This window comes from Pinus tabuliformis, chromosome 8, assembly GCF_031772625.1.
Source record: "Pinus tabuliformis cultivar Carrire ecotype Pingquan chromosome 8, CPIR1, whole genome shotgun sequence".
Lineage (NCBI taxonomy): Eukaryota > Viridiplantae > Streptophyta > Pinopsida > Pinales > Pinaceae > Pinus > Pinus tabuliformis.
The window spans coordinates 1,638,995,020-1,639,008,857 of record NC_142294.1 but is presented as its reverse complement, the minus strand read 5'-3'; the positions used below and the strand labels follow the sequence as shown (position 1 = coordinate 1,639,008,857).

Below are 13,838 nucleotides of genomic sequence, written 5' to 3'. Positions count from 1 at the left end.
CACTAGTTCCTCCCTCTCAAGTATTTTGTTACAAGGTACAGCTGTTCAAGGACAGGCAGTCTAGCTGAATGTTTTAATAATTATAAGATTCCCAACTGTACATTTACCACCATAAATTTGAACTGAATGCTGTTCTTACTTTCAAGTTCTGACAAAAATCACTCTTAAGAAATATCTATGCCCACACTACTCCCAGTGCTCACAAATTAAATCCTGTGTACAAGAATACTCTCCAGCAAGTGTATGAAAGCCTCCTCATTGGCACGTGCAAAGAATTTATTCAAACAAGATAGTCAAAGTCATTGATATCTTAGATTTGAAGAACATGAGGATTAACCCAGTCTTTATTACCATCGATCCCTTGCGTGATACTCCTTCACAATTGCGTGCATATCTCAAAGAATTTCATGCAAAAATAATGGGGTTGACTGGACCTGTAAATGCAGTAAGGCAGGTAGCCCAATTGTACTGTGTTTATTTCAAAAAAACTGATGAAGAAGGATCGGATTACCTTATTGACTGTTCACATAATATGTACTTGAAGGATCCTAACATGGAATTTGTGAGAATGTTTGGGCTGGAGTATAATGCAGAGCAATTGACTGATGCTATAGCTTATGAACTTATATTTCTAATGACATAATGCGCGTGCGCAAGGAATAATGGATTGAGTAATCAAACACATATAAGACATGGGCAGATTTCAGCAACTCCACTGGTCTACAACGATTTCAGCAACATCGTCCTGAAGCGGGTTCACAGTATTTGAAGCGGGTTCTGCTGCCGCTGCCGCTGCCTCCAATCTTGGATCAAGTATTGGTGGATACTTTAAAGATATAGCATAATAAAGTTTGAAATTCACAAATCCTATAAGAGTCTCATAAAATTCTACAAATGTCAGCATAACACGAAAATCAACATCAGCATTCCGACTTTCATTAGGTTTATTCTTGATACCCTTTACTTCACCTTTAGGACCATATTTCTCCGCTTCAGAGACACATTGTGTGTGGGCTTGAACACTTTCTCGGTTGAATATGAACCCACAGTCAATACATGAAAGCAGCCATAATCACAATCCATACGCGTCGAACTGGGCATAACCATCATATAGTCGCCGATCAGACATCCATACAGTCACAAAATCAAGCGTCCATACAGCTGCCCATCAGACCATACAGCTTGTTTGCAGAGCAAATACGAAAATGGTTCTGGAGCTTAGGCTTTTTTTGATGTTCTCTCCACAGTCTTCACACCAACGAGTCAGATTTCTTCCGCCGCCACTTACACAATTGACCTTTTAGTTTTCACATCCACGATTTATGGTTTATAATCCAGCACCGGTATCTTTGAATCTGGCAATGGGCTTCAAGATTTTGCGAAGGACTTCACAGCTATGTTCTCGGTTTCTTCATTCGTACTCTCGTGGATACTGCGCAGAACCTTCACGTCTTCTTTCAGCTGCGGATAGCGGGGGACGGTCGGTTTCTGGGTCCCAGCGTTTTCTCTATTCGAAATCTTCGATAGACATGATCAGCTCATCATTAGGATATGCAAAACTTTCTTCCTCGATATCGTGGCGAAATATGGCCACAGATACTGCAAAAGTTGAAGAACCTCCAAAAGAACAACCAGTTCAAGGCTCCACAAGGATGGAGATCAAGGAGATGAATCTCATGGGACCACTTCCAAAGGCAGGCCAGTCCGAGAAGGACCTGTCACTTTAAACTATCACGAGACTGAATCTTTACAGAACGACGGATCCCACTCTGAATTTTGAGCCATCGGTGGCATGTGAGCCCAAATGCATCTCGATCAACCCAATTCTCCAGAAATTTCACAACAATAGTAAGGCACTCATCTGGAAGGTCGTTTATACATGTTTCCCCAATGAAACCACAACTAGAATCATCTCCATATATCGGGTTATAAATTTATTTAAAAAAAAGATCTAATCGACTCCACAGAATGTAAACAGGAGCCAACGTATACAGCGTGACAACGTTTTAAATGTATCGGTGTTGCTTTCAACTATTTGAAAAAATATTAGAACAGACCAGCGTTAAAAACTTTGCTGTAATGACCGACGGCTTTCAGAAAGTATTTCCGCACCGTGGAGGCACCAGAACAAACGGCCACTCGTCTATCCGCAGTGAAATCCGCCGGATCCTTTCTCTGCCCGGGCTAATCATAAACAACTGCAATGGCGTTGTTTACAAGCAAAATCTGCCCTGGAATTACACGTTAGGTGGCATAAAGTCTCAAGCCCTCGGTCGCCGATCTGGAGCAGGTATAACGCATCAAAAAGAGAATATATGACAGAGAGTGGCAGGTAAAGAGGGCACAAATAGGTGTTACTACACAGTAGCACCGAAGCGTTTTGTCAGAGTAGCACAGAAGGAATTCCTTTGAATGAATATTTCCAGGGGATTAAATAGAGGAAATGCTTCTGATAGGAGCGTAAATGTCATAGCTATCATGCAAAAAGGCCACAAAATAGAGCGAAGGGGCATTTAAACACAGGCTTAAGGGCAGCCTTCACAAGCGTTTAGACAGCGGACAGTGGTATATAATTACACCAAACCCAACATAATTACAGCAAACCAATAATTACAACAAAAGTATGGAGCAGAGCGCAGGTAATGGCAGAGAAAGAAACGCATAACAGAGGCAGCGTATTAAATGCAGTGTTTCAGGCAGCGTTACGGTAGTGTGCAGCTTCAGAAGAGCAGGGCGCAGGTACAGCGCAGGGATGATAGAATTAATGGAGCGTTACAGAAGACTAGGCCAGCTCTAGTCAGCACTATTCAAGGCAACTCAGACCAGTTGCTCAGGAAAACAGGCCACTCATCAAGGCTCTGATACCATGTTAAACTCACATGGATAGCAAGACAATATGAAAGATAAATCAGTGAGTACAATTTTTTATTAACAATAGATGTACATTTATAGTACAAATATGTGACTCTTGGGATTCAGATCCCAAGGTCTCTTGGACTGCTTTTGTCCATTCGAATTCCACACTAACCCTTTAGGATTAGGTGTCCAACACATTTTATTCTCTTTCTCTTATATATATATATATATATATATTCTAGTTACTTTACAAGAAATTATATTGGTTTATATGGACAACTAATTAAATATGTATAGCTTATTTGTTTTCCTTTTTATTATAACCTACTTCTATTTAGATAATATTTTATTTTTATTTTAAGAGGGAGCCTCTCACTTATTTTACAAGAAATTATATTTGGTTATATGGATAACTAATTAAATATGTATAGCGTATTTATTTTCCATTTTATTATAGCCTATTTTTATTTAGAGAATATTTTATTTTTATTTTAAGAGGGAGCCTCTCGGCTGAAAATGTTGGCTCGTAAGAAAAAAATTCCTTGTATTTAATCAACCTGTAATGGACAATTTGCTAGTAAAATTTCATCCATAGTTAAACTCCCTTAACCCAACTCCTAAAATGTTCAAAAAGGGACAAACAACTAAAATTTGGCGTGAGGCTTTAAATTTGCCTGGACAAGAATGGAAATTTTGGCAATATTTTGATAACATCTGGCAAAAAAATTGGGAAATTTTGGTCATACCTGTCAAGTTTGAAGATTTTATGTGTCATACATGATGAATCCATTTCCACCATTAAAAATAAGATCCAAACACTCTTACTATTTTTTTATTTATTTTTAATTTAACTAAATTTCAATAAATTTTTGCTATAAGACTTCAAAAAAATTTGCCGCTCGGTAGACATGAAAATATCGTTCGGAATTTTCCCATTACATATATGGGGATACGACATGAAAATATCATTCGGAATTAGATGATAGACTCTGCCATAATTTTCTGAAACAGGAGTTGCCATGATAGACTCAGCATGAATAGATTAGGAGCATTTAGCCGTACAATCATCATTCCCGTACATCTAGAAACATTGATGTGACTAACACTCTGAAAACTCACCTTTTTCGTCTCTGATTCCAACGTTACTAGAAGTGTCCCTCTTATAGGAGAATCCCTACATTCCTAACAACATGTTGGAGTTGGATTGTTGAAGGATTCATCACTTATGGGAACATTTTCATTCTCTCCCCCTCCCCTTCCCAGCTCCTCTAGTTTGGTTTCTTATATTAACATGATATCATCATATATGATCCTGGCCAATCCATTGATTGTCCTTGATGAAACTAGCATCAAAATTTTTGGCGATCGAGTGCCACTTAGCCCTATTGAGAAAGATTAATAAGTCATCTAATCAGCTTCTGTGACCCGTAATTTCTCTTCGATTAATTGGGTAGATCAATCACTTGATTATGGCATGCCCTCTGATCCTTTCTCACTTACATTCTCTACCAACGAAAGCATCATGGAGATCATGAATTCAGAAGACGCGTTGTGGGACGAACATTATCACCATTCCTCCATCCTAGATACCATTAAAGATAATCTCAGTGGTGTATACCTACATAATTCTCTTGAACCCCTTATGAATTTCATTTCAATGCATGAGATCGACTCTTAAAAGAATCTTTCGAATATAGAAGAACCATTTTTCTCAATATTTTGATTAAACCAAGAATACTAAAAAAATTATACATCAGAGAATCTTGTACTTCATCTAAATTCAAGATTTATCGAGTCCTTTTTCATGAGTTCAAAGATGTCCTTCCCTGGACATATGAGGAAATGTCAGGTATCAACCCAAATATCGTAGTGCAAAAAATCAAGATGTACCTTGATGCCAAACCTGTCTGACAGCGCCTCCGTTCAGTCCATCCCAAGAAGGTTGATGGCATAAGAGCTGAAATCAAAAAGTTTCTTTGATATGGTTTAATATATCTTGTTCCTTAAACTGATTGGGTATAAAAAATTGTCCCTATCATGAAGAATCAAGTGATCCGAGTATGCATCAATGATCGGGATATAAATCGAGCTTGTCTAGAGGAAAACTACTTGACCCCATTTATTGACCAGATTGTTGATGATTGCACTAGCTATGATATTTATTCATTTATGGATGGATTCTCAGGCTATAATAAAATCAACATTCTCCTGACGGACCAACCTAAAACCACATTTATTTGTCCCTAGGGAAATTTTGCTTATAGAAATCTTCCTTTCAGTTTAAAGAATGCAGGGGCCACATTTCAACGTGTGATGGACTACACTTTCCATGATATTAAGAACATCGTGAAACCCTATTTGGATGGTCTCCCTGCCCACTCCAAGTGTCGAGATGATCACCCCATGGATTCACGACCCATCTTCCTTCGTTGTAGATATTACAACATTCCACTCAACCCACACAAATGTGTGTTATGTGTCAGCTATGGTCGACTCCTTGGTTTTGTAGTTCTGAAGCAAGGAATTCATATTGATCCTTTAAAAGTGTAGGCAATCATTGATTTTCCTAAACCTTCCACTCTTTTTCAGTTACAAAGACTCCAAGGGGAAGCCAACTTCCTAAGGAGGTTCATCCCTAACTATGTTGAACTGACCAAATCATTTACTCGCTTACTAAAAAAGGGGATTCCCTTCCATTGGGACAACGTTGCACAGAAGGTGTTCGATACCTTGAAAGATGTATTGGTTTAGGCATCTCTTTTATATCCTCTTGACTATCAACGCAATTATTTCATGTACCTTGTTTCCGCCATCTCTATTATAGCTATCTTGTTGGTCCAAGAAGACGATATGGAGACTAAAAATACCATTTACTATCTAAGTCGGAACCTCAACGATACTGGGATTTTATATACTCATGTGGAAAGGTTATCTTTGGTGACTATTCAAGCCATCGAGATGTTTCATTACTAAATATTTCTTCACAAAACAATGATCATTTATGATTACAACCCTATGACATACATATTTTCACGTCAATTGCTTGGGGAAAAATACTCTAAGTTGATCATTATTCTCCAAGAGTTCGACTTAGAATTCATCAAATTCAAGTTGAAGAAATCCTTAGCTTTTGCTGAGCTAATGTGTAATATCCCTTTACTTGACGATGAATCTACATTTGAATATTCCATCCCCTATGAGTCATTGTTCCTGATCTCATCATTTGACCGATGGTATGGATATTTTCTCCTCTATCTCTGGACTCGAACTTTTTGTCCTAATACCTCTCACTCAGAGCAACGACTTATCCAATACCAATCTTGAAACTATGTGATTATCGATGACACTCTTTACCGTAGTTTTATTGATGTGATTTTACGAAGGTGCCTCACTTCTTGAGAAGGTTGAGAAAGTCTTGAATGAATGTCACTTGAGGGCATGCGATGGACATTTATTTGGTTATGCTACCACGCAAAAAATCTTAATATCTAGTAACTTGTGGCCCACCATTTTCTGCAACTATATCCTTGCAGTCCAAAATGTCATGCGTGCCAGATCTATGATAAAAAAATTCCACACTTTGCCTCCTCCTTTGTATCCCGTTATCGTCATTGGTCCCTTTGTGAAATGGGGTATCGATTTTATGACATGTAACCCTCACTTGGACACGGCGCATGGCTACATCATTGTCATTGTTGACTACTTTACTAAGTTGGTAGAAGTGATGCCTACATTTAATAATATCGACGAAACGACTGCATACTTTCTCTTCAACCACGTGATTTCTAGGTTTTGTGTTTCGAAAGCAATAGTAATGGATCACGGGAAGCACTTTCAGAATCATATGATGACTGAATTAGCTACCAAATTGTGACTTTTCACATGAAAATTCCACTCCTTATTATCCTCAGGCTAATGAAAGGTTGAGGCGATTAAAAAAGTCCTTAAGAATACGCTTAAACGTATGATAGGGGTCCACAAATCAGACTGGCACTTTCTTCTCTTTGCTGCCTTGTGGGCATATCAAACCTCAATTAGCACTAATACTAGATTCACACCCTTCTAGTTGGTGTATGCTCTAGAAGAGATCCTCCCCATCTAATGCAAAATTCCATCACTGAAACTAGCTATCAAACTTATTCCTGCTACTTTCGTAGAGGAGGAACATCTTTTACATCTAACTCACTTGGATGAAATTTGGTACGATGCCGCATTAGCCAATGAAGCCCATAAAATATGCATCAAAGAATAATATCACAAAAGTGTCAAGCTAAAATCTTCTCGAAAGTATATTTGGTTCTCTTATATGACCAGGAGGTTGACAAATCAGGTCGAGGGAAGTTCCAGCCTATGTAGCTGGGCCCATACATTGTCAAGTGAGTCCTTGTACCTCAAAAAGTACTACGCTTGATCCCATGCAAGGTACACTATTTTCATACTGTCTATAGGTGTGTTGAGTGTGTTTGTAGTGTGTTTTTTAGAGTTTCCCATGGTTTATGTTGATTACGTTTACTTTTTGATTGCAGATGTCAACCTCTCTCGAACCATATATTGGTTATGCCAATGGTGCTAGCCGTAGTACTCACAACGTATCCTCTGTATTTTCATTGCTTGCTTGCCTAACAACATCATCGAATATAGTGTAGTGGTTGAGCTACTATCTGATGTTATTTCACATGGTGTCTGCCATATAGTCATGAAGATTGAATCACATCTCATAGTACTACAACTTGCAAATATCTATTTAGTGAGAAATCACACCATCCTTCTCATGGTTTTGAGAGTGCATGTTCTGGAAAGAAATTTCAATTTCATACGATATGAACATATTTCTAGGAATTTGAACACATTAGAAAATTCCCTAGCTAATTTTGTTTTAGATTGACATTTGCAAAAAACGTAAATAAAATTCAATTCACCTCACATCATATTGAAAGTAGAATAGGAACTAGGAAAAAATGCATATATATATATGGAGAGAGAGAGAGAGAGAGAGAGAGAGAGAGAGAGAGAGAGAGAGAGATGAAGTTTGGGTTTACAAAATGTTTGCCCCGAGAAACATATGGCTACATCATCCATATAAAAACTACATGCAAAACATCTAACTAGACAAATCAGTAGTGCTCATGATAAAATGACATTGCACGAGCTATTTTGCATAGTAATCGACCAATACGACTAGGAACTCTGATTGTGTGTCACTAATGTCATAAAGGAATTTGATTGACCACAGTCTCATAAATCCTATGTGTCAGTGCCTCCATTTGGTTCTCTACCTCCGATAGGATCTTCGCTACATCTAGATCTCATAGCACATCCTGTCCTACCCCAACTAACTGTACTGGCCTCTCTGCCTCCTCCTATGTCTGTATCTTTAGGTGACAGAGATATGTCTTACCCACTGGTCGAACAGGTCCAATGTCTGCATGAAAACATCAAATAATTTAGTCTCAGGAACATCAAAAAACACAAAAAAAAATCGCAAAACTTTGAAAAATTAATGGTCAAAGTATCTTACCTGAAGCATCCCATTCCTCACGTTGAGGCAGCTTGTCAAAATGTGGCAACAAGAATATTCCAATTTTAATTTGTCCTTGAATTAAAATTGAGAATTAAAATTCGAATTTAGTCTCACGAACTGCTTGAAAAATAATTAATTAATTCATCTTGGATTAATTAGTTGGAGAAATTCAAGCTAGAAGTGTTTATGAAGTCATGCAATAGTTCTTCCTTAAATTAAGGAGATTATCCCTTAATTAAAGAGATAAGGATGAGTTATAATTGATTTGTAATTAGCTAGCTCAGTTAACTGAGTTATGTCCAGTTAAATTAGTTCCAAATAGTTTGACGAACTAATTGTGAGTTCAGTCAATTAATGCATGCATGCATCAAACTAGTGTACTCTAGACAACTAAATATTCTCTCATAAATAACTCATGCGTGTATATTCAAAGAAAGACCTAGTTGAGACTAAAGACAGGGACAATGTACTATGAGTTGCAAGAATTTTCCTATAGGGAAAACTCTTGCATGCAAAAGGAATTCATTCCTTGAGGTTTGCACAGTTTTATAAGGTGCAAGATTAGTGTGAGTGATCAGTGTTGCACTTGGTAATAGCTGGATCACCCAGGAAAAACAACATAAGGAAATAGGATCTTGGAGGGCAGAGGAGAAGGCATATGAGCAGTCTATTTTTGCTGTGAGCATCGAGAGGGATTGTACTGAGAGCTGGAATTCTGTGAGAGTTAAAGCCTTTTGTATTCTAGATATATTTCCACTTGTATTATAATACAGATAGCGGGGTTTTCAGCTGAGGCTTTCCCCAAAGTATTCTTCTGTGTTTCATGTGCATTGATTCTTCTTCTAGTTATATGTGTTCTGTTTGATCTTGCTCAAATCTATTAAGCTTCCGCAAGTTTGATTGTAGAAGTAGATTAAAGTATTTTGCTTTAGTTATATTGCATTATTAGGTTAATCTACAGTCAGAATTTCTATATGGTATCAGAGCAAAGGTTATCGGAGCTATGAACAGTATACGGAGAAGAGAAATCGATGTTTGAAGTTCGGGATTGAAGGTACAAATCAAATTCATCTCATACTTCATGTTGGTCAATGGCGTTCTATGGCTTGAGACTCAAGTATGCCTTGGAAGGAAACTCGAATTACATAGCATGGAAATATAGAATGGAAGCTGCATTAGAAGAAAATGGTTTGAAGGATTTCATTGATCAAGAAATCCCCAAGCCAGGTACAGCTAATGCACAAGAATTGGCTGAATGGAAGAAGTGTGTGGCAAAGGCGAGACAGATTCTTCTGGAGGGAGTTCGAGACCATATTGTCCCGATTCTCCATGGGAAGGATACTCTATTTTCAAAGTGGAGGAAATTGAAGGACCTCTATTAGAACAGTAGCGACTAGAGGAAACTGGTGCTCAAGGATAATCTTTGGAAAATCAAGATTGAGAAGGGTGATACTATTTCTACATATCTGAACAAGCTCACCACCTACAGAGGTGAGCTTGGTAGTGTGGGAATAACTACTGCCGATGATGATATGGTGAGCCTTTCTCTCCTCGGTCTTCCAAAGAGATGGAATAGCTACCAAGACTCTGTAAATGGAAGAGAGAAACTGTCGGATTGGGAACGACTGTCGTCGGATCTCATGTAGGAGGAGATTAGGAGGAGTACTCGAGATGGTTCTTCATCAAAGAATGATGATGAAAAAAATCTGGCCTTAGCGAGTAAGGCAAGGAAAGGGAAAGGGAAGGCTTCCAATTCCAAATCGAATTCTTCCTATGGAGGGAAGAAGGGTGACAAATCTAAAGTGAGATGCTTTAGTTGCCACGATATGGGACATTATGCAATAATTTCCCATGGAAAAAGCCCAAGAAGGGATCCACAAAAGGATCAGAAGGTGAGGCATTAAGCTCTCAGTTCGAAATGGACTTTACCCTCATTGCATTTATGGTTTCATCGATGGTGGGTTGTGTTTGGTATCTGGATAGTGAAGTCTCATTCGACATGAACGACGATAAAATTTTATTCAGTACCTTTGAGGAGAAAGACCTCAAGATGTGCATAGAGATGGGTGATGACAAAAAGTACAGTGTTTTAGGAGTGGGCATGGCTTCTCATCAGAGGGAGCATGGAGCTCCTCTCACCTTGACAGATGTGAAGTATGTGCCTGGACTAAAGAAGAACTTGGTATCGGTCGCGATGTTGGAGGAAAAAGGCTATGATGATGTCTTCAGTAAAGGAAAGGCATTCCTAAGACACATAGCTAGGAGTCGGACCAAGAGGATTGGGATTCGAGTGAAGAATCTCTATAGACTAGAGGTAGATGACTGTGTTGCATTGAGTTTGAAAGCAGAATTGGTACAAAGCCAAGACATTGGTGAGTTATGGCACAGGACGTTGGACCATTTTCATCATGGGGCCTTGAAGATAATGTAGACGAATCTACAGGACTTCCCAAAGGAAAACTTGAGAAAGTTGACACATGCAAAGGATATACCTTGGGAAAGTGCGCCAAGTTTTCCTTTCATGATCGAGACAGTCGAGTAGAAGCGATCTTAGAGTGAGTTCATACTAATTTGTGTGGACCATTTTTTATAGAATTGACAGTGAAGCAAAGGTATTATGTGATTTTCATTGATCGTTATTCTCGTAAATCCTGGATTTATTTCATGTAGAAGAAGGATCAAACCTTCTCAAAGTTTTGTGAGTTCAAGGCCGTGGTTGAGAATGAATCAGGGAAGAAGATCAAGGCCTTGAGAAGCGACAATAGTGGAGAATATGTATCTCAAGAGTTTAAGGACTTCTGTGTAGCAGAAGGAATTAAACAGTAGTTGACGGCACCTCATAACCCACAACATAATGGGGTGGCCGAAAGGAAGAACAGAATGATTGTAGGCACAGCACGGGCGATGTTGCATGACCAAGGCCTACCACTTCTTTTGTGGGCTGAGGCATGCAACACAATGGTCTATTTGCAGTATAGAAGCCCGCATCACATACTTGGGATGAATACACCAGAGGAAGCTTTCTCGGTAAGAGACCAGATGTGGGTCAATTCAAGATCTTTGGCTCATCGGTATATTTCCATGTGACAAAGAATGCACGGAAGAAGCTTGAGCCAACACCTCAGTTGGGGATACTTGTGGGGTACACTGATACACCCCACAACTATCGGGTATACTTGCCTTCTAATCGGAGGATAGTGGTTCACAGAGATCTCAAGTTTGATGAGTAGAAGGCCATGCGAATTTCCCGTGAGAGGGAGCTCCAACTACAGGTTGTGGAGGAACTCTTGGTTCCTAAGGAGGAGGATCCTCAAATTGATGCAGAGTAGCCGCATGCAGAGGTTCCAGGAGTGGAGACATCCACTCAAGAAGAGTCTTCTAGAGATGGACGGAAGTGCACAAGAGAAGATGACAAATTGTTGTCAGATGCGAGAGAGAATGTGGGAGAACCATCTTCTCAGCGCAGACAGAGGAGGTCACCTGAGAGGTACACTGGATACATGGCCCATGTTGGGGAATTTGTTGATACTGAGCCATCTTTCTTTGAGGAAGCAGTGCAGCAGCCTATTTGGATTGATGCTATGGTGGAGGAGTATGACTCCATATTTTGTAACAGTGTTTGGGATGTGGTTCCCAGACTGGAGAACAAGTTAGTTGTGATTTCCCGTTGGCTTTATAAGGTAAAGCAAGCTACTGATTGTAGTGTGGAGAAACATAAGGCAATATTTGTTGCCCATGGTTTCTCATGGGTCAAGGGGATTGAATATGATGAGACTTTCTCTCGTGTAGCAAGGTAATCTATCAGATCGATGTTGGCACTATCAGAACAAATGGGTTGGAATATCCATAAGACGGATGTGAAGACTACATTCCTCAATGGCAAGGTTGAGGAAGAGGTGTACATAGAACGACCAGAAGGTTTTGATACCTTTTACCGTGATTTGCATGTGTGCTGACTCAAGAGAGTTTTGTACGGGCTGAAGCAAGCACCTCATGCTTGGTACACCATGATCGACAACTACTTCACTCGGTTGGGCTTCACAAAGAGTGAAGCAGATGCGAACCTGTACCACATCACAGTGGAAGGTAATCAGTTGATCATTTTACTTTATGTTGATGATCTCATATTGACAGGTGATGATCAGTTGATCATGTCTTGCAAGGAGGACCTTGCAAGAGAATTCAAGATGAAAGACATGGGTCTCATGCATTACTTCCTTGGCATGGAAGTATGGCAGAAAGATGGGGAGTTGTTTGTGTCTCAGGGAAAGTATGCCAATGAGATACTCAGGAGATTCCACATGGAGAAGTGCAAGCCCATGCAAACTCCTCTAGCAGGTTACTGGAGGAAGGAGGATGCTACTTCAGGAGAAGTAGTAGAAGCTAATGTGTACAAGCACCTTGTGCGTTCACTGATGTACTTAGTGAGCAAACAACCAAATTTGTGCTATGCGGTGAACCAATTGAGTCAAGCTATGGTTCAACCTACCAAGATGTTTTGGAAGGTGACAAAGCATGTATTGAGATACCTCAGAGGCACATTTTATTATGGATTATGCTACAGACGGATAGAGAGCGTGAAGCTACAGGGCTTCACTGATGTAGATTGGGTAGGGAGTCCATCAGATCGGAAGAGCACATCAGGTGGAATTTTCAATCTTGGGTCAGTGGCAGTTTCTTGGTACAGTAGGAAACAGCAGTCGGTTGCAATCAGCATGAAACAGGCCGAATACATGGCTACAAGTCAGGCAAAATGTGAGGCCATCTGGATGCAGAAAATTTTAGTTGGTTTGTTTGATCAAAGGATGGATCCAACTGTGATCTATTGCGATAATCATAGTTGTATCAAACTCTCTAAGAATCTAGTATTTCATGACAGGTCCAAGCACATCGACATTCGATATCATCATCTCAAAGACTGTGTGGAAAGGAGCATCATGTTGTTGCAGTATATTTCAACCGAGGAGAAAGATATTGACGTTTTGACTAAGGCATTGTCAAAGTGTAAACTCGAGTTCCATAGAGACAGGATGGGGGTGACAGATAATCCCTTTCTTGTTGAGAGGGAGTGTTGAAATGTGGCAACAAGAATATTCTAATTTTAATTTATCCTTGAATTAAAATTGAGAATTAAAATTCGAATTTAGTATCACCAGCTGTTTGAAAAATAATTAATACATCTTGGATTAATTAGTTGGGAAAATTCAAGCTAGAAGTCTTTGTGAAATCATGCAATAGTTATCCCTTAAATTAAGGAGATTATCCCTTAATTAATGAGATAAGGATGAGTTATAATTGAGTTGTAATTAGTTAGCTCAGTTAACTGATTTATGTCTAGTTAAATTAGTTCCAAACATTTTGACGAACTAATTGTGAGTTCAGTCAGTTAATGCATGCATGCATCAAACTAGTGTACTCTAGATACTGAAGATTCTCTCATAAATAAAGCATGCATGTCTAT

At 39.2% G+C, this 13,838-nt stretch overlaps 1 pseudogene; it reads left to right on the top strand.

The window, feature by feature from the left end:
- Window positions 1-325: 325 nt before the first annotated feature.
- Window positions 326-643, top strand: LOC149242429 (protein HCC2 pseudogene; annotated as a pseudogene).
- The last annotated feature ends 13,195 nt before the right edge of the window (window positions 644-13,838 follow it).